Raw genomic sequence first — 26,763 nt, 5'->3', positions numbered from 1 at the left:
TTTAGCTTCTCAGCCATTTCCCTATAATCAATTTAGATCTGGAATGGATCTGTCCCCCTTACACTGCTTACGCCAGTTTGGTGTAATGGTTAAGTGCGCGGACTCTAATCTGGGAGAACCGGGTTTGATTCCCCACACCTCCACTTGCACCTGGCTGGATGACCTTGGGCAAGCCATAGTTCTGATAAGAGCTGTTCTTAAAAACGAGCAGGTCCTGTCAGAGCTCTCTCAGCCCCACCTACCTCACAGGGTGTCTGTTGTGGGGAGGGGAAGGGAAAGGAGTTGTAAGCTGCTCTGAGACACCTTTGGGTAGTGAAGGGCGGGGTATAAATCCAATCTCTTCTTCTTCTTCAAGTACATATTAGGGTGTTTTAGGGAGGGAAGGGGTAGTCAGAGTATAAAAGAACACCACTTATGGGCCTCGACCAGGGAGAAGTTGTGACCAGCGGATCAGGTTGACTGGAAGGGAGGAGAGAAACTCTGACAGAGGAAACAAAAGGTATACCTATCGATCAAGAGTGCCTGATTAGTAGCTTGGCTTCTTGCATGAGTGCTGATTGGATCTCTCCTTTATTCCAGTGGAAGATATCAAGGAGACAGTTGAGGCATTCCAGGAGTTCTCATTGGAAAGAGATGAGGAGGAAGAGTCTGAATGTAGCTTCAGGGATCGAGATGGACCAGAGAGGCAGGGGGGAAGCCATGCTGAGGAGACAAGGGGAAAACCCATGCCGTGCCAAGGAGGGGATTTCCATGAAGTAATTCACATGGTGGAGGAAACACACAAATGCTTGGATTGGGGACTGAATTTCTCAGCTCAAACTCAGTATGAGATTGATCTGCAAAAGCACCCTACAGAGAAGGCCTATAATTGCTTGCAGTGTGGAAAGAGCTTCATTTCTGGCGAAGAGCTCATGAAACACCAAAGAATCCATATAGGAGAGAAACTGTACTGCTGCTCAGACTGTGACGAGAGGTTCTCAGAGAAATCAAACCTTATTCAACACCAGAGTTCCCACCATTCAGAGAGTAGGAAGAGTTTATTTGATGGGAAGGCTCATAAATGCCTTCTGTGTGGAAAGTATTTCAAGTCCAGATCACATCTCTCTTTTCACCAAACAATCCACGCAGCAGATAAACCTTCTGAATGCTCAGAGTGTGGAAAGAGATTCAGTCAGAGTTGCAAACTTCAACAGCATCAGAGAACCCACACAGGGGAGAAGCGTTTTGAATGCTCAGAGTGTGGAAGGAGTTACAGTCAGAAGGGGAATCTTCATCTGCACCAAAGGACCCACACAGGGGAAAAACCTTTTGACTGCGCAGAGTGTGGGAAGAGATTCAGTAGCAGTTGGCTTCTTCAGAGTCATCAAAGAACCCACACAGGGGAGAAACCTTTTGAATGCTCAGAGTGTGGAAGGAGTTACAGTCAGAAGGGGAATCTTCATCTGCACCAAAGGACCCACACAGGGGAAAAACCTTTTGACTGCGCAGAGTGTGGGAAGAGATTCAGTAGCAGTTGGCTTCTTCAGAGTCATCAAAGAACCCACACAGGAGAGATACCTTTTGAATGCTCAAAGTGTGGAAAAAGATTCAGTGACCGTGGCATTCTTAAACAGCACCAAAGAACCCACACGGGAGAAACCTTTTGAATGCTCAGAGTATGGAAAGAGATTCAGTACAAGGGGGAGTCTTCAACTGCACCAAAGAACCCACATGGGGAGAAACCTTTTGAATGTTCAGAGTTTAGAAAATATTTCACTTGGAGTTTGACTCCTCAACAGCATCAAAGAATCCAACAACCAACATGGCAGACATGCATATTGACATCCAGCAATTGGTAAATCCTCTCACCGCACAGCAATTTATGCTCCCTCTACAATCTTGAAAGAGGAATCTTGGATAAAATCTCCACATTACTTCCTCCGCTAAAAGAACAATTGGACAAGGTAGAACTAGTGCTACAACAAACCTCGCAAATGGCAGAAATGGCCATGCAAATTGGTCTCTCTCTTCAGGTTGATCTCTTCAAAGTTCAGACAGGAACAATAAGATAATAATCCTCGGACGCCTGATCAAACAAAATAACCTGAAATTTAGGGGTCTGGAGGAAGATGTGGAGGGCTCAGATTGGCTCTCATTGGTGATACAATTGGAAGAGGGCATACAGTTGGTGATACAGTTGGAAATGGGCTGCTGAAGAGGTAAAGAATTTCCTAGAAAGCCTCTCTTAAAGGGACACCACCCTTTCCCCTCCAAGCCATTATCAACCCATAATAAAGTGCTTCTTTATCCATTGGAAGGAGGGATAAAAGAACCCTCAGCTAAGGAAGGTCCATAACTCTTTAAAATAAAAGGGTGCCCCATAGTTCCCACCCCGTGCAAAAAAAGGGGGAGGGAGATGGGCTTGGGTTTTTCAATCTGCTTTAGTTTACAGTTCCGCAGGGCCTGGAAAACGGATCTCTTCCACCAGGCTTTTTGGAGCCACCACCACCACCACCAATGGAGAACATCGGTTGGTTAAAAGGGAGAGGGCTCTGGACCCTGAAGACTGCCAGCCTTAAAGAACAGCAAACCCTGCAGGGACATCCAACTAACATCGAGAGCTGACTGTGAGTGGAGAACGTTCTACACTGGCTGATACGCTATATGACTATTAAGAACCACTAGCACTTTTATTATGGTTTTATATTTGTTTTTAACGACAACTCTGTTTCATGTGTGTCACCCTGAGCCACCTTTGGCCGGGAGGGCGGGGTAAAAATCTGGAAAAATAAATAAATAAATCCATTGAATTGGGTTATTATAGCCACTATTAATACGTAACAGCAGTTACAGTACTATGGAGGATTTACAGAACTAATGCCCATTTAGCCGCTGATTTTAGTGGAGATGGAAGAAATACCCAGCGAGGCTGAGCAGAACACACTTCTTTAAGCCCGCTGAAGTAAACTTTCCTGCGGACTGCACTGTTAATGGAGGCTGACAGAGGTATGAGGTGGGGAAACTTTCCAGTTCTTTATTTTTCTGCAAAATTTCCCCATTCCTAAAGACCTCTTTCCCCCTAAAATTAGTAGTGAATGGATGTCATTTTGTGTCAGTTTGGCAGTTTTAAACAGTAATAAATGTAGTTCAGGTAAGATGCTGGCTGTCACTTTGGAGTCGCTGAGACATTCGGGCCTCAGTTCAAGGGTGATGCCTTAGTCCTCTCTCTTGGGCCCACGAAGAAATTAGCAGTTCCCTTCATGAACCTCTGGGCCTTCTCTCTCTCTCTCAGCAGGCCAGACTGACTGACATATGGGGAAGAATTTTAAACAGTATCTAACAACTTGACAAGTGTTAGCCAAATTGCTTTATCTACAGCAATTGGGAAATTTTAATCTGGGTGCTTGCCAACTATACCAAGGTCCTGTTCCCACCAAGGGTTACCAGAGAAGGAGTCGAGGCTGGGGTTGCTAAAATAAATGTCTTTTACTTAAGAAAATATAAATCACATACAAACAATACTGATGCGCTCACACATTCAATCAAGTTCTTTAAAAATACAGAAAAGGGGGGGAAAATACAGTATTAAAATAATCACTTTTGCATTAGCAGGTAGGGTGATGATGGGTGATACTTATCTGTCCTGAAGCTTGTTCGTTCCAATGAAGAATGGATGGGAAGAAATAGAACTCTAGGAAAGTTAACACATGACTAGAACCAGCCAGCACGTGTGGGTCTCTTGACTGCAGATCAAGAGATCAAAGTAGAGGCAAGGGTTTGTGTATAGCAAGCTGGACAAAAGGGAGTATAAAGCAGACGGGTTGTTGCGGGGGTTGCTAGCTAGGAAGGGCCAGGCAAATAATCCTTACCTTTTATAGGTTGTCCATTAGGTGGGAAGTAACGGTTAAGTGGTTAAGACGCTGAACTGCAGGCTGTGGAAGGTCAGTAGTTCAGCAGTTCAAGACCCGAGAGTGCCGCATGACGAAGTGAGCTTCCGTCTCTAGTTCCAGCTCCTGCCAACCTAGCAGTTCGAAAGCAAGAAATTGCAAGTAAATAAATAGGTACCGCTTCGGTGGGAAGGGAACAGCGTTCCGTGCGCCTTGGTGTTTAGTCATGCCGGCCACATGACCACGGAAACATCTTCGGACAGCGCTGGCTCTTCAGCTTTGAAACGGAGATGAGCACCACAACCCTAGAGTTTGACTCGACTGGCTTTCGAGCAAGGGAACCTTTACCTTTACCTTAACAGTTCCAACCTGTGGACCCACCTACCTGTTCGTCTGTCCCAAAACCAATCCTATTGGTTGCGTGTAGTGAGGGGTGGCTACCTAGAGGGTTGGAGAATATTATAACCTAAGATTTAACTCAAAGGAGGGCATCTGGGCAAGTGTGAAAACTTGGGCGTCAGGGTGCTCCCTTGAAGTGCAGATGAAGCTTGGCCATTCCTCTGGTCATCAAAGGTCCATCTGGCAGGAAATGCCAATGCAGAAATAAAGCAGAGAGGTGGAGTGCATGACTGCAAACAAATCAGCAATGGGGGCTGCTTCTTCTCAAGTTGTTGTTTTGCTGACAATAATGTAAATGTGTGCTTCCCCACCAGGCTGGTAGCTGAAACCTCATACAGGTGTAAAGTTTATGCAGGCACCTTCTATGTGTAGTATCACAACTGGTGGTGTGTACAGCTTTCTGAGCCTATGTGTGTGTGTGTGTGCACAGTACATTGTGTGTGTGTAGCAGCAAATATAAGTCCATAAAGCAAAATATCAATCTCATTCCTTAACACAAGGCCGTCCTTCTTAATATCTCCTAATAGGGAAATTCTAATATGCCATTTCTCCCTGGTTGGGCCCATCACACAAGTGCAAAGAAACTAGCGGTTTCCCTCAGTCCAGCTCTGGGCCTTCTTTCTCTCCTGCTGAGGGGACGGGGGACTCTTGCAATGGGTGATATGGGAGCAATTTCATGAACTGTTCGGGCTCCAGGACCTTTTGCTCCCTGGGCTCTAAGTCCTACACTTTTGAAGAGAATTAAAACAATACATAAATGACATGGGTTACACTAAGAATGCAGACTGGCAGATTGAGAGCCAGTTTGGTGTAGTGGTTAGGAGCGCAGACTCTGATCAGGGAGAACCGGGTTTGATTCCCCACTCCTCCACTTGCAGCTGCTGGAGGGCCTTGGGCAAGCCCCAGTTCTGTCAGCCCCACCGACCTCACAGGGTGTCGGTTGTGGGGAGGGGAAGGAAAAGGAGTTTGTAAGCCGCTCTGAGACTCCTTCGGGTAGTGAAGGGTGGGGTATACATCCAATTTCCTCCTCTTCTTCATCCAGAGCGGAAATCTTGTTAAACATAAGGACAAAGAACATCATAGAAGTAAAGAGTTGGAAGGTACCTCTAGGGTCATCTAGTCCAACCCCCCCACAATGCAGGAAATTCACAACTACCTCCTCCCACACCCCCAGTGACTCCTGCTGCATGTCCAGAAAATGGCAAATAAACCTCCAGAATCCCTGGCTAAACTGGCCTGACCCCAAAGTGGCAACCAGCATTTCCCTGGGCATGTACCAACTTGTCAACAAGAATATTACATGGAACCATATCCAAAGCCTTACTGAGATCAAAATAAACTATGGCCCCAGTCACACAGGCGGGATAACACGGGGGGGGGAGGCGGGGCTTTTTGCACCGCTGCAGTTAGAGCTGCCATAACGCGATCCCATGCGTCAGTGGCATGCCACGGTTCCTTCCCTCCACACCTGCGCATCAACGAGGGGCCGGGGGGGAAAGCCGCGGCCGGTGCAATCACACCGAGGGACTCCGGAGGCAGCCCGTGGCAAACCGGTTGCTAGTACCTCCGAGCAGGTAGTTTTTCATTGCGCATTTTTGGCGGTACACCACGGGTGCGCTCCACTTCCCAGATGTTGCGGTGTGATTGCACCCGGATAATCCACCATGCACCCGTCGCTCTCCTGCGGCAAATCCTCCGTGTGAACGGGGCCCATGTCGACAGCATTCCCCTGATCTAGCAAGCTAGTAGTTTTTACAAAAAATAGAGATAAGGTAGGTATTAGGCTAAAGCTTTGCTCCAAGCCATAGATACTTTAAAAAATTAAACAAAAAACGCAGAAAGTTTAGAAAGAGTAAGAAAGCCATAGGAACCACTCACAACCCATTCTAAATGAAGGCATTCATGGCAGGAGTTATGGAAGTTGAGCTCAATCCATCCGGAGAGCATGCCACGCCGGCAACAAAGAGATTGGTGGCAGCGGCCACCAAGAAGGAGGAGGAGAAAGCGAGAGAGAGGCACCTTGGGTCAATCACAATCTCAGCGCTCTCTCAGCCCCACCTACCTCACAAGATGTCTGTGGTGGGGAGGGGAAGAAGAAGAAGAGATTGGATTTATACCCCGCCCTTCACTTGGAGTCTCAGAGCGGCTTACAAACTCCTCTCCCTCCCCCTCCCCACAACAGACACCCTGTGAGGTGGGTGGGGCTGAGAGAGCTCTGACACAAACTGCTCTTTTTCAAGGACAGCTGTGCCAGAGCTTGTGACTGACCCAAGGTCACACCAGCAGGTGCAAGTGGAGGAGTGGGGGATCAAACCCGATTCTCCCAGATTAGAGTCCGCGCACTTAACCACAACACCAAACTGGTGTAGTGTATGAGGTTTCAGCTACCAGTCTGGTGGGGAAAGGAGATTGTAAGCTGCTCTGAGACTCCTTCGGGTAGTGAAGGGCGGGGTATAAAACCAATCCTTCCTCTTCCACTGAACTGATTTTTCCAATGCCTGTCTTCTCCTCCACCCCACTGTGTTTCCCCTCTCCATCTCTCCGGCTCCATCAGCCCCTCCTAACCACCCACCTTAACTCAGGCTGCAATCACAGGCACACTTACTCAAGAACAAACAGATAGAGGCTTCGATCCTATCCACGTTTATTTCTAACTATTCCTGCATGGCGGGATGGCTTAGGTTGAGTCGGTTGAAACTGAATCCGACGAAGACGGAGGTCCTTTGCCTAAAACGGAGCAGTCCGGGGTTAGGAGCCCCACTTCCGGCCTTCGGTGAGGCGCCGTTGGTGCCAGCGCCGAGGGTCAGGAGTTTGGGAGTGCTCCTGGATCCCTCCTTGACAGTGGAGGCCCAGGTAGCAGCCACTGCCAAGGCAGCCTTCTACCATCTTAGACTGATTAGGCAGTTGGTCCCCTTCCTCGGATGCAATGATCTGGCGTCAGTGATCCACGCTATGGTCACCTCGAGGCTAGACTACTGCAATGCTCTCTATATGGGGCTGCCCTTGGGGCAACTCCGGAAGCTGCAGCTGGTGCAGAACACACCGGCCAGGCTGTTGATGGGTCTCCCCAGGTGGGAGCACATCCAGCCTGTGCTGAAGTCACTGCACTGGCTTCCAATTGCATTCCAGATTCGCTTCAAGGTGCTGGTTTTGACCTTTAAAGCCCTTAATGGTCTGGGGCCTGCCTACCAGAGGGACCGCCTTTCCCCATATGTTCCCCCAAGGGCACTGCGATAGGGAACGCAAAACCGTCTGCCCCCCCCCCCCCCGGGCCGCGGGATGATACGAGATGGGCAATAGAGCAGTAAAAACGGAGCTATTCCGCCAAGCGTTCCAATAAGAACTGACTACGCCGGTGGTGTCGCACTAGCACTTTATCATAGGATGTGTTAGCTGGGATTTTATGGTATTAGGATGAGATGGTTGGACAGTGTCATGGATGCAACGAACATGAAATTAAACGGGCTTTGGAGGACGGCGGAAGACAGGAGGGCCTGGCGAGATCTTGTCCATGGGGTCGCGAAGAGTCAGACACGACTGTGCGACTGAACAACAACAACAAAATTATATGTGTAATTTTTGGTTTTAACTGTATGTTGGTTTTAAACTGTTTGTAAGCCGCCCTGAGCCGCTTCGGCGGGAGGGCGGGGTGGAAATTTAAGAAATAAATAAATACATAAATAAATAGATTTCAGCTGTAAAAATGGAATCTTGTTCCTTTCCATCTTCACATCCCACTTCCTGCAGGCACAGAGGAGACACCTGAGCTGTTCAAAAGCACCTGCCCATGGAGGTTGGGAGGCGGGGGATAGGCAGCCAGACCTCCCCCTTCAATGCAGAAAAGAGATATTTTGGTGGAAGGAGCTTTTGATCTGTCTCTTCTCCTTTAATGTTGACCTGTGTCAGTGTTGGGAAAATTGGCAAAATAGTTAAATATTTAGAGATTGCAATGGATCTTTGCTTCACTGGGGAGGAGGCATTTTCTTCTATGTAAAAATCTTTATTCAAAGGGAAGGGTTCACAGGAAAATCTACAAAACAACAAAGACACCTAAGACTACATCTTTACACTCTGACCACACGGTCTACATCAGTGGAGATTCTTCTTCTTGACCCCTAGAAGGAAATCACCTGAATACATTAACCAATGATTGTGAGTAAACAGGCTTAAGTTTTGCCTGCTTTGTTTCCATTGGCTCTCTGCCAGGTTTTGTTCCAGGTCAGTCTAAACAAAAGCCCACAAGGTAAGTGCATTAACCCTATAATGACTGAATTTTAGACTTTGCAACACACATATTTCCAACAGTCAGGTGGTTGTCACTTGAAAGTTTTATTTTGTTTTTGCACCGTATCTTATTGCAACCGGCACTGTGTAAATAAGTAAGAGCTGTGCTTTAATAATCCTGCCCATTTCCTTCAACATCTCTTACCTAATGAACAGTAACGGCAAAAATATGCAGTACTGAATATGCAATAATGGTGAAATGCATAATTCAGCTGAGGAACAGAGTAGTGATGAGATTTAAAATGTAAACTGTTGGATATCAGTGTATCACAACAGATGTAATTTTTATTGTGCGTTATAGACAGTGTCCTAAAAAACCCTCCAGTGTAATGGCCATTCTTGGCCCTGACCCCGACCTAGTGGAACTCTGCCAAATAACATCGGAACCCTGCAAGGCAGAGATGTTCTGCCAGCCGTTTGGTTGAGGACAGTGACGGTTTACACCATGACTGGCACCCTTCCTGGATCTCTGTCCTCAGAAGGATTTAACATCTCTAATCCCTCTCCCCCATAACCATGAGGCAACACAGACCGGATAGTGGGAAGGATTCACAAAATTTCGCCTCTTGATTTTTAATTAAAGGTAAAGGTAAAGGTTCCCTTGCTCGAAAGCCAGTCGAGTTCGACTCTAGGGTTGCGGTGCTCATCTCCGTTTCAAAGCCGAAGAGCCAGCGCTGTCCGAAGACGTTTCCGTGGTCATGTGGCCGGCATGACTAAACACCAAGGCACACGGAACGCTGTTACCTTCCCACCGAAGTGGTCCCTATTTATCTACTTGCAATTTCTTGCTTTCGAACTGCTAGGTTGGCAGGAGCTGGAACTAGAGACGGGGGCTCACTCCATCATGCGGCAACTCGGGACTCGAACTGCTGAACTACCGACCTTCCACAGCCTGCAGTTCAGCGTCTTAACCACTTGAGACACCGCAGCTCTGGATTTTTTAATTTTTAATTACTGAACAATATATTCTATATATTCTGATAAAAAACTTATTTATTTATTTATTATTTATTTGGCGGCTCAGGGCGGCTTACAACATCAGTAAAACCAGTATGCATAGAACACAAGCAATTCATGTAAAACAAGTTTAACTATAAATACAATAAATGTCAATAAAAACGGCTCAGTATATATTATAGCTAAACTTCTACCACAGTGTAATCACTACCCTTTGCATGTCTTAGCCGGTAGGCAAGGCTCAGCAGACATGACATCAGTCTCACTGATATGCCCGGCGGAAAAACTCCGTCTTCACGGCCCTGTGAAATTCTTGGAGATCTTTCAGGGCCTGGATCTTGCTGGGGAGCTAATTCCAATATACTGGTGCAGCCAGGTGTCATTTCATAGAAAAAGAGCTGCAGGAGCTCCTTAGCATAACTTATTAGCATATGCCACACACCCTGACATCACCGGAAGTGTGCACCAGCCCCACTGACAGGCAGAAGCACCTGGGACCCATTCTTTCCCCCCCTCTCCCTTCCCTTCGCCTCCAAGTCGGGCGAAGGAAAAGGGGAGGGGGAGGATCTCAGGCGCTTCTGCCTGACAGAGGTGCTGGCCTGCCCACAGCCAGCCTGGATGAATTATAGAATCATAGACTCATAGAGTGGGAAGGGACCTCCAGGGTCATCTAGTCCAACCCCCTGCAGAATGCAGGAAATTCACCAATACCCCCACACACACCCCAGTGAACCACGCCCAGAATATGATTAAAAAAAAAAACCCTCCAGGGTCACTGGGGGCCAAACTGGCCTGGAATCCACAGCAAGCATAGAGGGAGCATTGTTCCTAAGGGGAGAACTAGCAGAAACCAGGGCAATCTTGTATAGGAGTACCGCCACCTTTCCTATTTTCTTTTACAGAATGAGTACTGTCTGGAAGGGTTAAAGGGAGGGAGAGCCGCGGTCCTAGAGAGGCACATTGGAGAGGGGGGGGGTCTGCAGGGGAGGGAGCAATTTCCTCCTCCACCACCACCACCCCCTTGCAAGAAAGCGCCTGTGATTGCGGCTTGAACGGCTGGGAGGGGATCTGGTGAGCTCGGAGAGGCTCTGGAGGGGGGAAAGGTGGGAAATTTGGGGTGGGGGGGCTGCAATGCAAGACCCAAAGCAGAGAGCAAGGAGGGGGGGGTGTTGCACCCCCTCAGTTTAATCCTTTTCTCTCTCGGTCCCCCTCCCCTCCCCGCTCCTACCCCCCACGGTCCCCTTTGTGCAGACGGAGCTGAGTGCAGGATTCGAATCCGGCGCTTCGGGAGACTGGAGGAAGTTCAAGCGGCTTCCAGAGACACCTTTAGGGCGGAGGGGGTGGGCTGAGAGTGAGATTTAGGGCGGGGGAGAAGGAGGGAGCAGATCAAGGAGTGGGGAAAGGTTGGGGGCAATGTTCCCTCTAAGCTGTGGAGTCTTGTGAGCAAAAATTCTACGCTGTGAGCTCCTGGCATTAAATTTGTGAGCCAGCGATTTGGCTTCTACATAAATTGGTTTGCTCTGGAGCCCTCCTTCCTGAGCTCAGACAAAAATGTGTGAGCCGGAGGCTAAAAAACTGTGAGCTAGCTCACACTCAGCTTAGAGGGAACACTGGTTGGGGGGCTGAGGGGAAGATTTGGGGGGGGGCAGGAACGGGGGTTTGAAGGAAAGGCTGAGGGAGATGGGAAGGGGGGTTGTTAATGGGAGCACAGGCAGTGTTCCCTCTAAGCTGAGTTAGGGTGAGCCAGCTCACAGTTTTATAGCCTCCGGCTCACACTTTGCAGGAAGGAATGGCTCCAGATCAAACTAATTGATGCAGCAGACAAATCGATGGCACGCAACTTTCATGCCAGTAGCTCACAAAGGCCCCGTTCACAGACTGAATTTGCCGCGGGTGGATTTTCCGGGAGCGATCACACTGCAACATCTGGCAAGTGGAGCACACCCGTGGCCATCCCGTAGCGTACTGCCGGAAATGCACGATGAGCCAGTTTGGTGTAGTGGTTAAGTGTGCGGACTCTAATCTGGGAGAACCGGGTTTGATTCCCCACTCCTCCACTTGCGCCTGCTGATGTGACCTTGGGTCAGTCACAAGCTCTGGCACAGCTGTCCTTGAAAAAGAGCAGTCTGTGTCAGAGTTCTCTCAGCCCCACCCACCTCTCAGGGTGTCTGTTGTGGGGAGGGGAAGGGAAAGGAGTTTGTAAGCCGCTCTGAGACTCCAAGTGAAGGGCGGCGTATAAATCCAATCTCCTCTTCTTCTAAAAAACTACCTGCTTGCAGGTACTAGCAAACGGTTTGCCACGGGCTGCCTCCGGACTCGCTCGGTGTGATCACGCTGGTGCGCAACTTTTCCCTCTAGCCCCTCGTCGTCGCCGCACAGGCGAGGTGGGAAGGAACCATGGCACGCCGCCAACGCACGGGATCGCGTTCTGGCGGATCTAATTGCGGCGGCGCAAATAGCCCCGCCTTCCCCCGCATTATCCGGCCCGTGTGACTGGGGCCATAGTAGAATTTTTGTTCACAGGGCTGCACAGCTTAGAGGGAGCATTGATCACAGGTACTTTGTCACTGTCTTTTGGGTGTGAGTGTGTGTGCATCTGGAAGTTATGTTCACCTCTGGTGAATGACCCCAACTGGGAGCCTGGAAGATATCCAGAGAGGTAGCAGAACGAAGCCTGCCCCCGCCTCCCAGCTACTGGTATTCTCAGGAGGTCTCCCATCCAAGTTCTAACCAGAGTCGACCCTGCTTAGCTTCCAAGATCTGACAAGGTTGGGTTTGCCCGGGGCTACCCGGGTCACTGCAGGGATTTTGTCACTGGACCCTCAGAAGACCCACACGACATGGAATCTGTAGAGGGCAAAGGGGGATTTTCAGAGGGAGTCTTCCTCCCTCCTGAGCATCAACTCTGTGCCCCCTTCTGTCTTGGGGAAAATGGAAGCAGGCGGGTCAGCTCTCCTCCCCACAGTTGATTTGCCCCGGTTCGATACTTTGGGGGTTGCATTTTTCCTTTTTCCACACAGCACCCTGCAGCACTTGGGTTCCTGACGGAGTTCCTCCCCCTGGCTTTCCTGAGTCAGTTTTGGGTTTTTTTACTTTGGCAGTTGATTAGCGTATTGGGATAACCACATGTCTCTTGATCTATATTCTATACCAGTGGTGGCGAACCTATGGCACGGGTGCCAGAGGTGGCACTCAGAGCCCTCTCTGTGGGCACACGTGCCATAGCCCCAGCCAGGCCCAGACTATCATTTAAAGTGTTGAATTCTCTGCCAAATAATTTTAAGTAAATGAAAGCATTTGGGATTGCTTTCCTTACTATGTTTGGATCATCTTAAGTTAATGTGTGAGTTGTTTTTTCTAAAGTAATTCAGGTTAAATTGCCGTGTTGCCACTTTGCAATAAATAAGTGGGTTTTGGGTCACAGTTTGGGCACTCGGTCTCTAAAAGGTTCGCCATCACTATATTAGTATAGAATTGATGGTTTTTAAAACACTGGAACAGCCCACGTGGTAACTATTGGGGGGGGCACTGCTGGGAGTTTGGAGCAGGGAGAATGCAGGGAAACCCGTCCCCCCCCCTGTGGCGGAGACACAAGCTAATGGAGTGGACAGCAGTGTTCCCTCTAAGCTGAGTGAGTGTGAGCTAGCTCACAGATTTTTGTCTTCGCTCAGGAAGGAGGGCTCCAGAGGGAAATAATTCATGCAGTAGCCAAATGGCTCGCTCACTGCTCTAATGCCGGTGGCTCACAAAGTAGACTTTTAGCTCACAAGACTCCACAGCTTAGAGGGAGCATTGGTGGACAGGCAGGGGTCATTCCCTGCCGAAGCGCACAGAAGCGGAGCTCCGGCAGTAAAGAGCCCAGGGGGTGGGCACATGCAACAAGCCCCACCCCCTGCTCCCAGCAGCCCTCAGTCAGAGCAAGAAGCAGTTGCAGAGCCCCCTGGTCCAAAACAGTCTAGTGGCAACTTTAAGACCAAGTTTTATTCAGGTAGGAGCTCTCTCTCCTCTGTGAGGACAGATCTGCACGTTCCCCCCCAATAGCTAGCAATCCAAAACAGTCCAGTGGAGTCTAAGCGGTGGGTGTTGCCTTCTGACACACTTCCGGTGATTTCAGGGGGTGTGGCATATGCAAACAAGTTATGCTAATGAGTTGTGCTAATGAGCTCCTGCACCTCTTTCCCCACAGAATGACCACTGTGGACAGGATTGTTTTTGTGCTCTTTTCTCCTGTTTTTCCCCACACGTGGATTCAAGGCAGCTTCCCTTGAGACTGCAGGTGGAGGAACACATTTTGGGGGGGGGGGGCTTCCCTCTGCTAAATTCTCCCTGCTGCAAAAAAGCACTATAGCCAGCCCAGGCAAAGAGTGAAAAAAACCCCTTTCCCTGCAGAGCTAGTTTTCTGTGTGCGGGGAGAATTTGATTCTGAGCTGGCGTCTCTCCTCTGCTCCCCCCCCCAATCCCATCAGGGCTCTCCCACCGGATCCCCAGCACATTCTCCAAACAGAGAGCCAGTTTGGTGTCGTGGTTAAGTGCGCGGACTCTAATCCAGGAGAACCGGGTTTGATTCCCCACTCCTCCACTTGCACCTGGCTGGATGACCTTGGGCAAGCCGTAGTTCTGATAAGAGCTGTCCTTGAAAAAGAGCAGTTTCTTTCAGAGCTCTCTCAGCCCCGCCTACCTCACCGGGTGTCTGTTGTGGGGAGGGGAAGGGAGAGGAGTTTGTAAGCTGCTCTGAGACTCCTTTGGGTAGTGAAGGGCGGGGTAGAAATCCAATCTCCTTCTTCTTCTAAAAGGGGGGCTCAGGCAGGAGGGTCTTGGTTCCCCTCATAAGGGAGGAGGGAGGGTTGTGGCCTTCAGGCAGGGAAAGGGACTCCTCTCCCAGGAACTGGTTTGGCCGAGTTTGTGAGGAAGCATTTCCAGGGGAGGAGGGAGACGGATGGCTAAGGAGGGTCGGACCACCCCTCCCTCACAGAACAGCTTGTTGATGGGGCGGACGTCATCAGGCCAAACACGCTTGAGACTTGGTGGATCAAATCCAGTACCTTGAATGGTGCCCTGGATCCATTCTGGAGAGAGGTTCGCTCCGGGGACTGGTACAGAAAATGTGCTTGGAGCGAAAATGGGATCCCAACCTTTTTCTGTCTTTCTTTCCCCCCACCCCAGGCAGGAGCGGAAGGACCCCCCGGACGCCTCCCCCACCCTCTCCTCTGTGCGCTGAAGGGAAAAGAGCCGCCATGCAGCCAGCTCAGGTATTGGGGGGATGTTATTGGGGAGACAGTTGGGATGCTTTCTGCTCTGTTGTAATGCTCAGAGGATCGGGCTCCTTCCCATTGATTCTTGTGTTCCCCCCTGGGAAGGCAGAAAAACGGTAACCCCTTGTCTAGGATGGTATTTGTAGAGAAGCAGGACAATTAGAACATTACCTTTGATTCGGCCCAACTCCAAATGTGTTGGGTGATAGTGAGATATTGAAAAAATAGGTATTTAGCAGAGATAAGATAGTCCGACAGAGCCAGAGTAAAATAATTCAGACTCAAAGTCCATGTGTGATTAAAATATAAAGTTTTTACTAAATGCTAGCATGGGAAGGGTAACTGGGATGAAAATAACAACAGAGCATAATCGGCTACATCCTTACTCTACAAAGACAAAACTAGAAGAGAAATTATGGCTTCTCTAGAGAGCCATAAAATGGTAACCCGCCAACCCAGCGGTTCGAAAGATAAATAAATAAACGAGTAGATAAATGGGTACCTGCCCTAGGTGGCAGGGGGCACCCACCTCCTGGTTCCGTGCCAGGAGTGTTGGCAGCAGCAACGGAGGTGAAGACGGTGGTGGCGAAACAACAATGGCGGCTGAATTCCGGATGACCAGACCTGACGGAAGGCGGAGCGAACGCAAGGACGCGGGACGCAGGCGAAGCAGACAGGACGGCGCAGCACGGCTGGAGCCGGAAGGACGTGAGCCAGAAGCTGCAGCCGGAAAGAACGTTTGCACGCAAAAACACCAAGCCTCCAGGAGAAGGTCGCCGGGCAGCCAGAAAGAGGCCAGGAATAACAACAACATTCGGAGCCCGCCGGGAAAAGAAAAAGAAGCACTGCCAACAGGGTGTCGATAGGGAAGTCCCTCCCCTTGTGAAATGTGTCCCTAGGTAGGTTCAATCACTACTGTATAGTAGTAAAGTCTGTAAACCGCTCTGAGACCCATTAGGGGTTATGAGCGGTATATAAGTCTCATGTAAATAAATAAATAAATAATACACCTTGACACTTTAGTCCCAATCAAATTCCTAGATCAGGGAGAAAATTCCCGGGCATTCTACAGTTAAAGAACATTGGTTACATGAGAAACATGTGACTTCCTGTGAGTAACATAAACAAACATTTAACCCCAGATATACTGAGTGCTTTCAACTTGTAATACCCAACAAAATGTCTCTGTAACAATACTGAATTCCCCACGAAAACCTAGAATCATAGAGTTCGTAGGGACTTCCAGGGTCATCTAGTCCAACGCCCTGCACAAGGCAGGAAATTCATGAAGACCTCCTCCTCCACACCCACAGTGGTTGCTGTTCCACGCCCAGAAGATGACAAAAAACAGGATCCCCGGCCAAAGTGGCCTGGAGAAAAACTGCTTCCTGACCCCAAAGAGGCATTTCCCTGGGCGTGGAAGAAAGGGCCACAGGAACGAAGCACTGAGGCAACCAGTGTTCCCTCTAAGCTGAGTTAGGGTGAGCCAGCTCACAGTTTTTTAGCCTCCAGCTCACACATTTTTGTCTTTGCTCAGGAAGGAGGGCTCCAGAGCAAACTAACTGATGCAGTAGCCAAATCGCTCGCTCACAACTTTAATGCCAGGAGCTCACAAAATAGAATTTTTGCTCACAAGACTCCACAGCTTAGAGGGAACATTGAACATAAGAACATAAGAGATGCCAATGTTGGATCAGGCCAAAGGCCCATCCAGTCCAACACTCTGTGTCACACAGTGGCCAGAAATACCAGTGCCATCAGGAGGTCCACCAGTGGGGCCAGGACATTAGAAGCCATCCCACTGTTGACCCCCCCAAGCACCAAGATGACAGAGCATCACTTGCCCCAGAGCCCCTATCTATACCTTGTGGCTAATAGCCACTGATGGACTTCTGCTCCATATGCGTATCTAATTCCCTTTTGAAGCCGTCCATGCTTGTAGCCGCCACCACTTCCTGTGGCAGTGAATTCCAAGTGTTAATCACTCTTTGGGTGAAGAAGTACATTGGAGGGAACCCTTCCTGCCCTCCCTTTCGTGGTCTGCCTAAGTTCACAGAATCAGCATTGCTGTCAGATGGCCATCTAGCCTCTGTTTGGAAACCTCCAAAGAATGAGAGCCCACCACCTCCCGAGGAAGCCTATTCCACTGAGGAACCACTCTAACTCAGGAAGTTCTTCCTAATGTTTAGTCGAAAACTCTCCTGATTTCATTTCAACCCATTGGTTCTGTTCCGACCTTCTGGGGCAACAGAAAACAACTCTGCCCCCTTCTCTAGATGGCAGCACTTCAAGTCCTTGAAGATGGTTCTCATATCACCTCTCAGTCGTCTCCTCTCCAGGCTAAACATATCCAGCTCCTTCAGCCTTTCCTCACAGGACTTGGTCTCCAGACCCCTCACCATCTTTGTTGCCTTCATCTGTACACAGTCCAGCTTGTCTACATCCTTCTTAAATTGTGGTGTCCCAAACTGAACACAGTACTCTAGGTGAGATCTAACCAGAGCAGAATAAAGTGGTAACATCACTTTGAGTGTGTAGCTCTTTATCCTCCAGACCTCTCTGGCCTCTTCCTCACAAGGCTGCTAACTCACTGCATCTGAGGACAGCCCCTCAGCTTCCAAAATGCTTCTAAGGAGGGTTGGGGGGGGAGATAGATGTACCCACACAGGGCTCTTCAAGCCATCTCTTTGTGTTGCTCTTTCCAGCGGTGTACAGAAATCTTTCCTTCTCCTCCTTGCAGGCCGGGGTGTCCTTTGAAGAGGTGGCCGTGTATTTCACCCGGGGGGAGTGGACCCTACTGCGCCCGGCCCAGAGAGCACTCTACAAGGAGGTCATGCTGGAGAACTTTGGGAACGTGGCCTCTCTTGGTGAGGAGGAGCCTTCTCTCCTTCTGGAGAGCCAGTTTGGTGTCGTGGTTAAGAGCCTGTGGACTCTAATCTGAAGGACCAGGTTTGATTCCTCACTCCTCCACAGGCAGCCAACTGGGTGACCTTGGGTCAGTCACAGTTCTCTCGGAGCTGTTCTCTCAAGGGCAGTTCTCTCAGAGCTCTCTCAGCCCCACCTACCTCACAGGGTGTCTGCTGTAGGGAGAGGAAGGGAAGGAGATTGTAAGCCACTGTGAGACTCCTCGTGAAGTGCGGGGTATAGATCCAGTTCTTCTCCCTCCTCCTCCATCTCCATCTTCTTCTTCTTCCTCCTCCTCCTCTTCTTCTTGACCCCATACTGTATTCCACCCCATCCCTGTTCCTTGCCTGTTGCGTTTTTTGGACCTGAGAGTCAATTTGGCTTGAAATCAGATCAAGATGGGTAGCTGTGTTAGTCTGTCTATAACAGCAGAAAAGAGCAAGAGTCAGTGTTCCCTCTAAGCGGAGTGAGTGTGAGCCAGCTCACAGTTTTTTAGTCTCCAGCTCACACATTTTTGTCTTAACTCAGGAAGGAGGGCTCCAGAGCAACCTAATTTATGCAGAAGCCAAATCACTTGTGCCAGTAGCTCACAAAGTAGAGATTTTGCTCACAAGACTCCACAGCTTAGAGGGAGCATTGGACTCTGCAGTGCCTTCAAAATGAACAAAATCTGTGGCAGGGGATGAGCTTTCGTGAGTCTCTGTGAGCAGCAGAAGAAGGGAGCCACAGATTTTGTTAGCTCTTAAGATGCTACTGGAGTCTTACAAAAACTGGGGGGAAAAAGGGGGGGGGGGACTCAACCCAGGATATGACTACGAACCAAATAGGGCTAAGCAAAACCATATATATAAAGAAGTACAAATATTTATTAAGGTGTACACGTGTTAAAACTTTCCTGATTAAAAATTGCTTTGTCTCAGATCAGACTATAAAAGCTTGTCCACTATACATACAAATGATGGGTAAATACTTTACAACCGAAGACCAAACGCGTTTCGGCCCCTAAGGGCCTTCCTCAGTGGTCACGATTATCTATATATTCTAGACACACATTCATAGACCTGTTACAGAATTCTAATACACATATAATTAAACCAGATGTTGCTTCCTGAAATTATTCAAAGAAAAGTAAAAGGGGGAGGGGGAGAGAAGCAACTTCATTATTTTGTCTTGCCATTTTCTATTGGTTTGGAATTGCTGCATTGATGGGCACAGAGAAGAGCTCTTACTCTTGTGGGATTTTCTCTCTGATTAACAGGACCTTTGGTTTCCAAACCAGACCTGATATCCCGGCTGGAAGAAGAGGAAGGGCTGTTTCTCCCGGGCTGCGATCAAGAGGAGGGACTGGCAGGTAGGGGCTGAAGATCTCTCTCTTGGGACGGTGTGTTGCCTGAGCTTCCTTCCAAGGGCTGGTGAATGTCTGTGGCTTTGTTTATCCTCAAGGTTTGCCCGGAAAAGAGCTCGGATGAATTGTGGAGGCTGAAATGGTGCCTGTAGATCTTCAACCCGGGACAAGAGTTCCCTTCTGCCGACTCTTATGGCCCTTAGGCCAAGCCTAGCCCTGTATTGTCCACGTCTGGAAGGCAGAGTTTTGCCGGAGGTCCCTTTCCCTAGAGATGCCAGGCCTTGGTAGAGCTATAACTCAAAGCAACCCCAGGCAGTTCTCACGTGACCACGTTTTACCTCCCTTCCCCCGGCATGGAGCAGTATTGCATGTGATTGTACAGGGTCTGGTGCGTACAGTACGCCAATATAAAATCCAGCATTTTCCAGAGGAAGTCCTGGCTTTCTCAGGTTCCCCAACAAAGTGTCTGGGGGGGGGTTTAGGAAGGGGGGGGGGGGGTTCTACACAGAAGATCCCCCCCCCGTGGGGGTGGGGGAAAGAGCCAGGGAAAAAGAAGAAGAAGAAGAAGAAGAAGAAGAAGAAGAAGAAGATGATGATGATGATGATGATGATGATGATGATGATGATGATGATGATGATGATGATATTGGATTTATACCCTGCAATTATGAGTCTTATTGTAGAAGCAGGCAGACTGGGCCAGCGCCAATTCGGATGTCGCACTCTCACGTCTGAGTCTGGATTCGCTTTTTGAACGTACACTTGGCCGTTTTTTGCAGAGGCATTGAACTCATTTGTTAGGACGGCCGGATCTCCTGTAAAAATCTCACTTTGTCGGGGGGAGGAGGAGGAGATTGGATTTAAACCCCGCCCTTCACTACCTGAAGGAGTCTCAGCGTGGCTTGCAATCCCTTTCCCTTCCCCTCCCCACCACAGACACCCCTGTGAGGTAGGTGGGGCTGAGAGAGAGCTCTCTCGAGGACTGCTCTTTCAAGAACAGCTCTGAGAGAACTTGTGACTGACCCAAGGGCACACCAGCAGCTGCATGTGGGGGAGTGGGGAATCAAACCCGGTTCTCCCAGATTAGAGTCCGCGCTCCTAACCACTACACCAAACTGGCCAGGCCACGTGTGCTGTAAAATGTCATGCCAGGTACTGGAGACGTAAACTCAAGGTCACTCAGGATGGGCCGGCCAGGTTGGGAGCCAGGAGCCTCCAACGGGGATCCTCTCTCCTCTCTTTCCTGATCTCTTCACCTCTTACAGATGGTCACCCCCCTCCCTGGACTCCCTCCTCCTGTCTCTTCAGCCTCCTCCTGTTTTCCCCTCCATTCCTTGTATCTTTTCTTTCTTTGCAATCTGTCTCTCTGCCTTCACCCCATTTTGCACTGAACAGTTACACAGCAGGTGGATGCGATGTTAGGGACTCGTAAAAGCACAATATGCGTAAAACCAGGGTTATTTTTGGGCAGGAACGCACAGGAACGGAGTTCCGGCTGGCTCCCAAGTTGGCCACACCCAGGAGGAACTCATTAGCATAATAGGCCACACCCAACAGGAGGAACTCATTAGGATTGGCTATCCTTCGGGGTGTGGCCCTTCGGGGGAGGGCGGGGTATAAATTTGATTAATAAATTAATAAATAATAAATAAATATTAGGGGTGTGTGGCCTAACATGCAAAGGAGTTCCTGCTCCAAAAAAAGCCCTGGGTCTTGACAACAAACAAGGTAAACAGAATAAGAAGCAAAAGGTGTGTGTGGCTGGATGACTACACTTCTGGTAACACGGGGGTGTGGCCTAATATGCTAATGAGTTGTGCTGTCATGGGTGTGGCCTAATAGGCTAATAAGTTCCTTCTGTTGGGTATGGCCTGTTATGCTAATGAGTTCCTGCTGGGCTTTTTCCACAAAAGGAGCCCTGCGTAAAACTATCCGCTCCAACACCACATTTCAAATTAATCTACTTAGTCCTGAGGGATATACGTTGCTCATCCTTCCCTTGTGGTTGACCCGGAAACTCCCAAGTGGTCCAGAACGCATCCACAGGGATCCTTGCAGGGACACCCCCAGATGGCACACATTCAACCTGTGCTGCACAACAGATCAAGGGGAGCAACAGATCAAGTTCAAGGTTCTGTTTTTGACCTTTAAGGCCCTTCGTAGTCAGAGACCCACATACCTTCGGGACCGCCTCTCTCAGTATGCCCCCAATAGAGTATTACACTCGGGGACTAAACATCTCTTGGTGGTCCCTGGTCCGAGAGAGATCTGGCTGTCCTTAGCCGGGGTCTTTTTGGTCTTGGCCCCCACCTGGTGGAACACTCTGCTGGAAAACATCCATGCCCTGCACGATTTATTACCTTTCTGCAGTGCCTGTAAGGCAGAGATGTTCTGCTAGGCTTTTGGTTGAGGACAGGCTCTTCCCCAAGGAGTTTGGTGTTGTGGTTAAGTGCGCGGACTCTAATCTGGGAGAACCGGGTTTGATTCCCCCACTCCTCCACTTGCAGCTGGCTGAATGACCTTGGGCAAGCCGTAGTTCTGGCACAGCTGTTCTTGAAAAAAAGCGGTTTCTGTCAGAGCTCTCTCAGCCCCACCTCCCTCACAGGGTGTCTGTGGTGGGGAGGGGAAGGGGAAGGAGTTTGTAAGCCGCTCAGACACCTTTGGGTAGTGAAGGCCGGGGTATAAATCCAGTCTCTTCTTCTTCTTCGTCTACCTCACAGGGTGTCTGTGGTGGGGAGGGGAAGGGGAAGGAGTTTGTAAGCCGCTCAGACACCTTTGGGTAGTGAAGGCCGGGGTATAAATCCAGTCTCTTCTTCTTCTTCGTCTACCTCACAGGGTGTCTGTGGTGGGGAGGGGAAGGGGAAGGAGATTGTAAGCCGCTCTGAGACTCCCTTGGGGAGTGAAGGGCGGGGTAGAAATCCAATCTCTTCTTTTCCTCCTTCTTCTTGAGGGCCTCCCACCTCTCCTCCAATACCAGGGTCCCTGAGGGGAATGAGAGGAACACCCCTCCCCGCCTCTCCTTTCTGTGCACAGGGGCTGCCAAAACAACCCCCAGCCCTGAAGGCACCACTTTGGTCTGCCTTCGGGGCCAAGGAGCCCGCCTGGGGCATGGGGGTGTCTGGCGGGGGGACAGAATGGTGAGAGCCAGAGTTCCCTCTAAGCTGAGTGAGTGTGAGCTGGCTCACAGTTTTTTAGCCTCCGGCTCATACATTTTTGTCTTCGCTCAGGAAGGGAGTGCTCCAGAGCAAACTAATCTATGCAGTAGCCAAATCATCTGCTCACAACTTTAATGCCAGTAGCTCAGAAAGTAGAATTTTTGCTCACAGGACGCCACAGCTTAGAGGGAGCATTGGCGAGAGCGGGGCGGGCAACCTTCAGGGAACACAGGAGGCCGACCCAGGCTGTAAACAAAGGCCGAGATTCCTCTCCTGGCCTGGCGGCGGCAGCTTCCCAAGGTGCCTCTCTGAAAAGGCAATTGTATTCAGCCTCCTATCTTTCCCCCCATTCCTTTTATCTTTTTAAGTCTTGTGGCTGGGAATCTGGGCCGGTTGAAATTGAATATTTTGTATTTGTGCGCGCGTGCGCACCCGGAAGTCATGGCGACCTCTGGTAACTTACTCCTAGTGGGGCCTGCAGGATATTCAGAGAGGTGGCTGGATGAAGCCTGCCCCTGCCTCCCGACTGCTGGCATTCCAAGGAGGTCTCCCTTCCAAGTACTTGCCAGAGTCGACCCTGCTTAGCATCCGAGATCTGACGAGATCGGGCTCGCCTGGGCTATCCGGGTCAGGGCTGAAATTGAACAGAGTATTGATGTTTCTACGACTTGTGTTAGGGTCGGAACACTTTCCCTGTGAAGAAAGGTTAAAGCGCTTGGGGCTCTTTCGCTTGGAGAAACGACGGCTGAGGGGGTGACATGATCGAGGTTTATAAGATTATGCGTGGGATGGAGCAGGTTGAGAAAGAGGTACTTTTCTCCCTTTCTCACAATACAAGAACTCGTGGGCACTCGATGAAATTGCTGAGCGGTCGGGTTAGAACGGATAAAAGGAAGTCCTTCTTCACCCAGAGAGTGATGAACACAGGGAATTCACTGCCACAGGAGGTGGCGGCGGCTGCAAGCATGCTTCAAAAGGGAATTAGATAAGCATATGGAGCAGAGGTCCATCAGTGGCTATTAGCCACAAGGTATAGATAGGGACTCTCAGTCTGGGGCAAGTGATGCTCTGTATTCTTGGTGCTTGGGGGGGCAACAGTGGGAGGGCTTCTGGTGTCCTGGCCCCACTGCTGGACCTCCTGATGGCACCTGGTATTTTTGGCCACTGTGTGACAAGAGTGTTGGACTGGATGGGCCTTTGGCCTGATCCAACATTGGCTTCTCTTATGTTCTTATATGTTATTAAGTGTTTCGTCAGATAATTCAGATTTTTACTTACCCTGTGACTTAAAGGCCAAAGGGATCCATGTTTTGATTGTGAGACATGAAACAGAACTGCCTAAAACAGACCTCTGTCAGTCTGTCTGTCTATCTTTGGCCCCTGCCACACGCAGGGGAAAAGGCGCTAGAAGGCGCGGCTTTTAAAAGCCGCGCCAATGTTGACACGGCGCGGCGGGATCTCACGGATCCCCCGGCCGCGCCGCCGTTTCTCCCCGGCGCGATCAAACGCCGGGGAGAAAACACAGCCCTAACCGGGGGCCGGCCGAACTGCGCATGTCGGAGCATGCGCAGTTCGGCTCCGGGCCGGGGTTGAGCCGGCGCAAGGGAGCGCCGGCGATCAGACGCCCGGGAAGAAGCGCCGCGTCCACTTGAACCACCGAGGTAGGTGGTTCATTTTGCGGCGGTTCTTCCCGGGTTTGGGCCAGTTCGGGTGCGGAAGCAGAACGCTTCCCAGATGTGGTGGTGTGATCGCGCTGCTTTGATCCGCCCCCAAACTGGCCCGCAACTGGCCCAAATCGCCGCGTGTGAACGGGACCTTTATTGGGTTGTGGCTCTGGGCGGTGGCTACTTTGCTGCATTTCAAACTGATTTGCTGCATTTCAAACAGTTCAAAGTTCTACCTTCTCTCACGTTGCTGTAGCAGCAGCAGTTCCAACTTTTTCAACATCCCTGTTTTATTGCTCTTAATTCCCTCTAACCTTGCATTTTATTTCGCACTCTCGGTTTAGCTAGGCCCTCTTTTTGAAATAATATAAACCAGGTTGCAGCACTTTTTTTAAAAGCATTATGTCTCTGGTTTTCACACACCTCTCAGAGATGTAGGTGCAAACTTCCATTGTGTGGCAAATAGAATTTTTTTGCTTGTTTGTTTGCCCAAGGTGTGTAGAAGTATTGATGAATTTTAGGTTTGAGCTAGGGGGTGTGCATTTGGCAGAAACTGAGCTGAATAAATACCCGAAAAATACCTTATCGATATTTTTCAGTTATTATGTAAGCTGAAATACAGATCAGAGATCAGAGCTGCGGTGGCTCAAGTGGTTAAGACGCTGAACTGCAGGCTGTGGAAAGTCGGTAGTTCAGCAGTTCGAGGCCCGAGTGTGCCGCATGATGGAGTGAGCTCCCGTCTCTAGTACCAGCTCCTGCCAACCTAGCAGTTCGAAAGCAAGAAATTGCAAGTAGATAAATAGGTACCACCGGTGGGAAGGTAACAGCGTTCCGTGCACCTTGGTGTTGAGTCATGCCGGCCACATGACCACGGAAACATCTTCGGACAGTGCTGGCTCTTCGGCTTTGAAACAGAGATGAGCACCACAACCCTAGAGTCAGACTCGACTGGCTTTCGAGCAAGGGAACCTTTACCTTTACTTTTACAGCTGAGCCCGAAAAAAAGCCATTTTTAGCTGCCAGCCATTTCAGTGCTACGTTTCACTTCCATTAAAACCCTCTGTTTTGCTCCAAAGCGGGGTGGGGGAGAGCGAAATGCAGGGGTTTAATGGCTTCCTTGCACGTAAACTGAACAGCGTAGTGGGTCCCCTTGTCAGCTGTTCAGTTTAAATGGGATTTAAGTACCCTGTTTTGCCCCCACCCCACTTTGGAGCAAAACAGAGGGTATTAATGGCTTCCTCCCATTTAAACTGTACAGCGTGGCAGGTCCATCTGTCAGCTGTTCAGTTTAAATGGGAGGATGCCATTTCAGTGGTCCATTTCACTCCACACCTACTCCAAAGCAGGGGGGAGCGAAACAGAGGTGTTTAATAGCTTCCTCCCATAGTGGTTAAGTGCGCGGACTCTAATCTGGGAGAACCGGGTTTGATTCCCCACTCCTCCACTTGCAGCTGGCTGAATGACCTTGGGCAAGCCGTAGTTCTGATAAGAGCTGTCCTTGAAAAAGAGCAGTTTCTGTCAAGAGCTCTCTCAGCCCCACTTACCTCACAGGGTGTCTGTTGTGGGGAGGGGGAGGGAAAGGAGTTTGTAAGCCGCTCTGAGACTCCTTTGGGTAGTGAAGGGTGGGGTATAAATCCAATCTCTTCTTCTTCTTCTTCTTAAACCAAACAGCACAGTGGGTCCCATAGAGTATAATGGAGCCAAATAAATTCGGCAATCCTAATTATTTCCCGAATCCGAATACCATGCTGATATTTAGATTCGGGAATATTGGGAAGTATCAATATTTTTCAGGTTCATGATACCCGAACCCCCAAATTACCGATTTTTTTGTGTGCACACTAGTTTAAGTCAAAAAAAGCCTTCTCAGCAGAAAGCGTAATGCTTTATTAAATGCTGAGGAAGCTGTCAATTGTGTAAAACATTTTTAAGTGTGCATCATGCAAGAGAATACTCAGTTACGAAGTGCAAATCCATTCGGTCTGTCTTTGGGAAGTGAATTCCCTTTGTGGAGCATGTATTTAAGAAGTAAATTCCCTTTGGGGAGTATTTGGTAAGTGAACTAAATCTTCTAGATGTTTGTGGAAATTTTCAACCCTCAAGTACTGATTGTGTGAGGGCTTTAAGCTTGATGGAAGCCACTAAAACTAAGATTAGGAATTGCCTAGTTATGGATCACCTGGAGAACTTAATGAGAATTAACCTTCATATGTCTACTGGTAATAATATTAATATTGACAGTGTTTACAATTTCTGGAAAACAGAGAAAAGAAGAAGAGAGAAGTTAAATTTAAAGAAATTTCTCTAACAAAACTTGATTCTGTTTTCACTTGTAATGTTGAAATCATCCTTAAAATATAGTTTAAAAGAATTCATTCTGGGATTTTTACAAGGTTATGGTATTAATCGTCTAGGGAACTATAGGCTTGCTCATGGCACTCTGTAGTTTAGGTGGAACATTGCCTAACAAGTTCATTCACTTGTTACCTTCCAAAGCTGTATATACCAGCAAATGGCAGCAATGGCCTTCTGTTGGGCAAACAGGCCAATCCCTACACAAAAGAACAAATGAACCTAAGAGCAGTGTTCCCTCTAAGCAGAGTTAGTGTGAGCTAGCTCATAGTTTTTTTAGCCTCCAGCTCATAGATTTTTGTCTTAGTTCGGGAAGGGATGGCTCCAGAACAGACTAATTTATACAGTAGCCAAATTGCTCACTCGCCACTTTAATGCCAGTAGCTCACAAAGTAGAATTTTTGCTCACAGGACTCCACAGCTTAGCGGGAGCATTGCCTAAGAATGGCAGTCCTTAAACAGAGAAACTTCAAGGAGAAATTAAAGTGCATGATTGCTGACAGGGGCATGGGATTCTTATCTCTCACAGATGCTAATTTTCTGACCCAAGCATTTCTGTTCTGCCCCTAAGCATTTCTCCTTTGT

General features: G+C 49.2%; 1 pseudogene; it reads left to right on the top strand.

Annotated features, from left to right (window-relative positions):
- Nucleotides 1-579: 579 nt before the first annotated feature.
- Nucleotides 580-26,763, top strand: part of LOC107123493 — a 38,634-nt pseudogene continuing 12,450 nt past the window's right edge.

This window comes from Gekko japonicus, unplaced genomic scaffold (assembly GCF_001447785.1).
Source record: "Gekko japonicus isolate JY-2015 unplaced genomic scaffold, Gekko_japonicus_V1.1 scaffold3925, whole genome shotgun sequence".
Taxonomy (NCBI): Eukaryota; Metazoa; Chordata; class Lepidosauria; order Squamata; family Gekkonidae; genus Gekko; species Gekko japonicus.
Note: the sequence above shows the minus strand (reverse complement) of the source record. Positions and strands in the feature narration are given on the sequence as shown.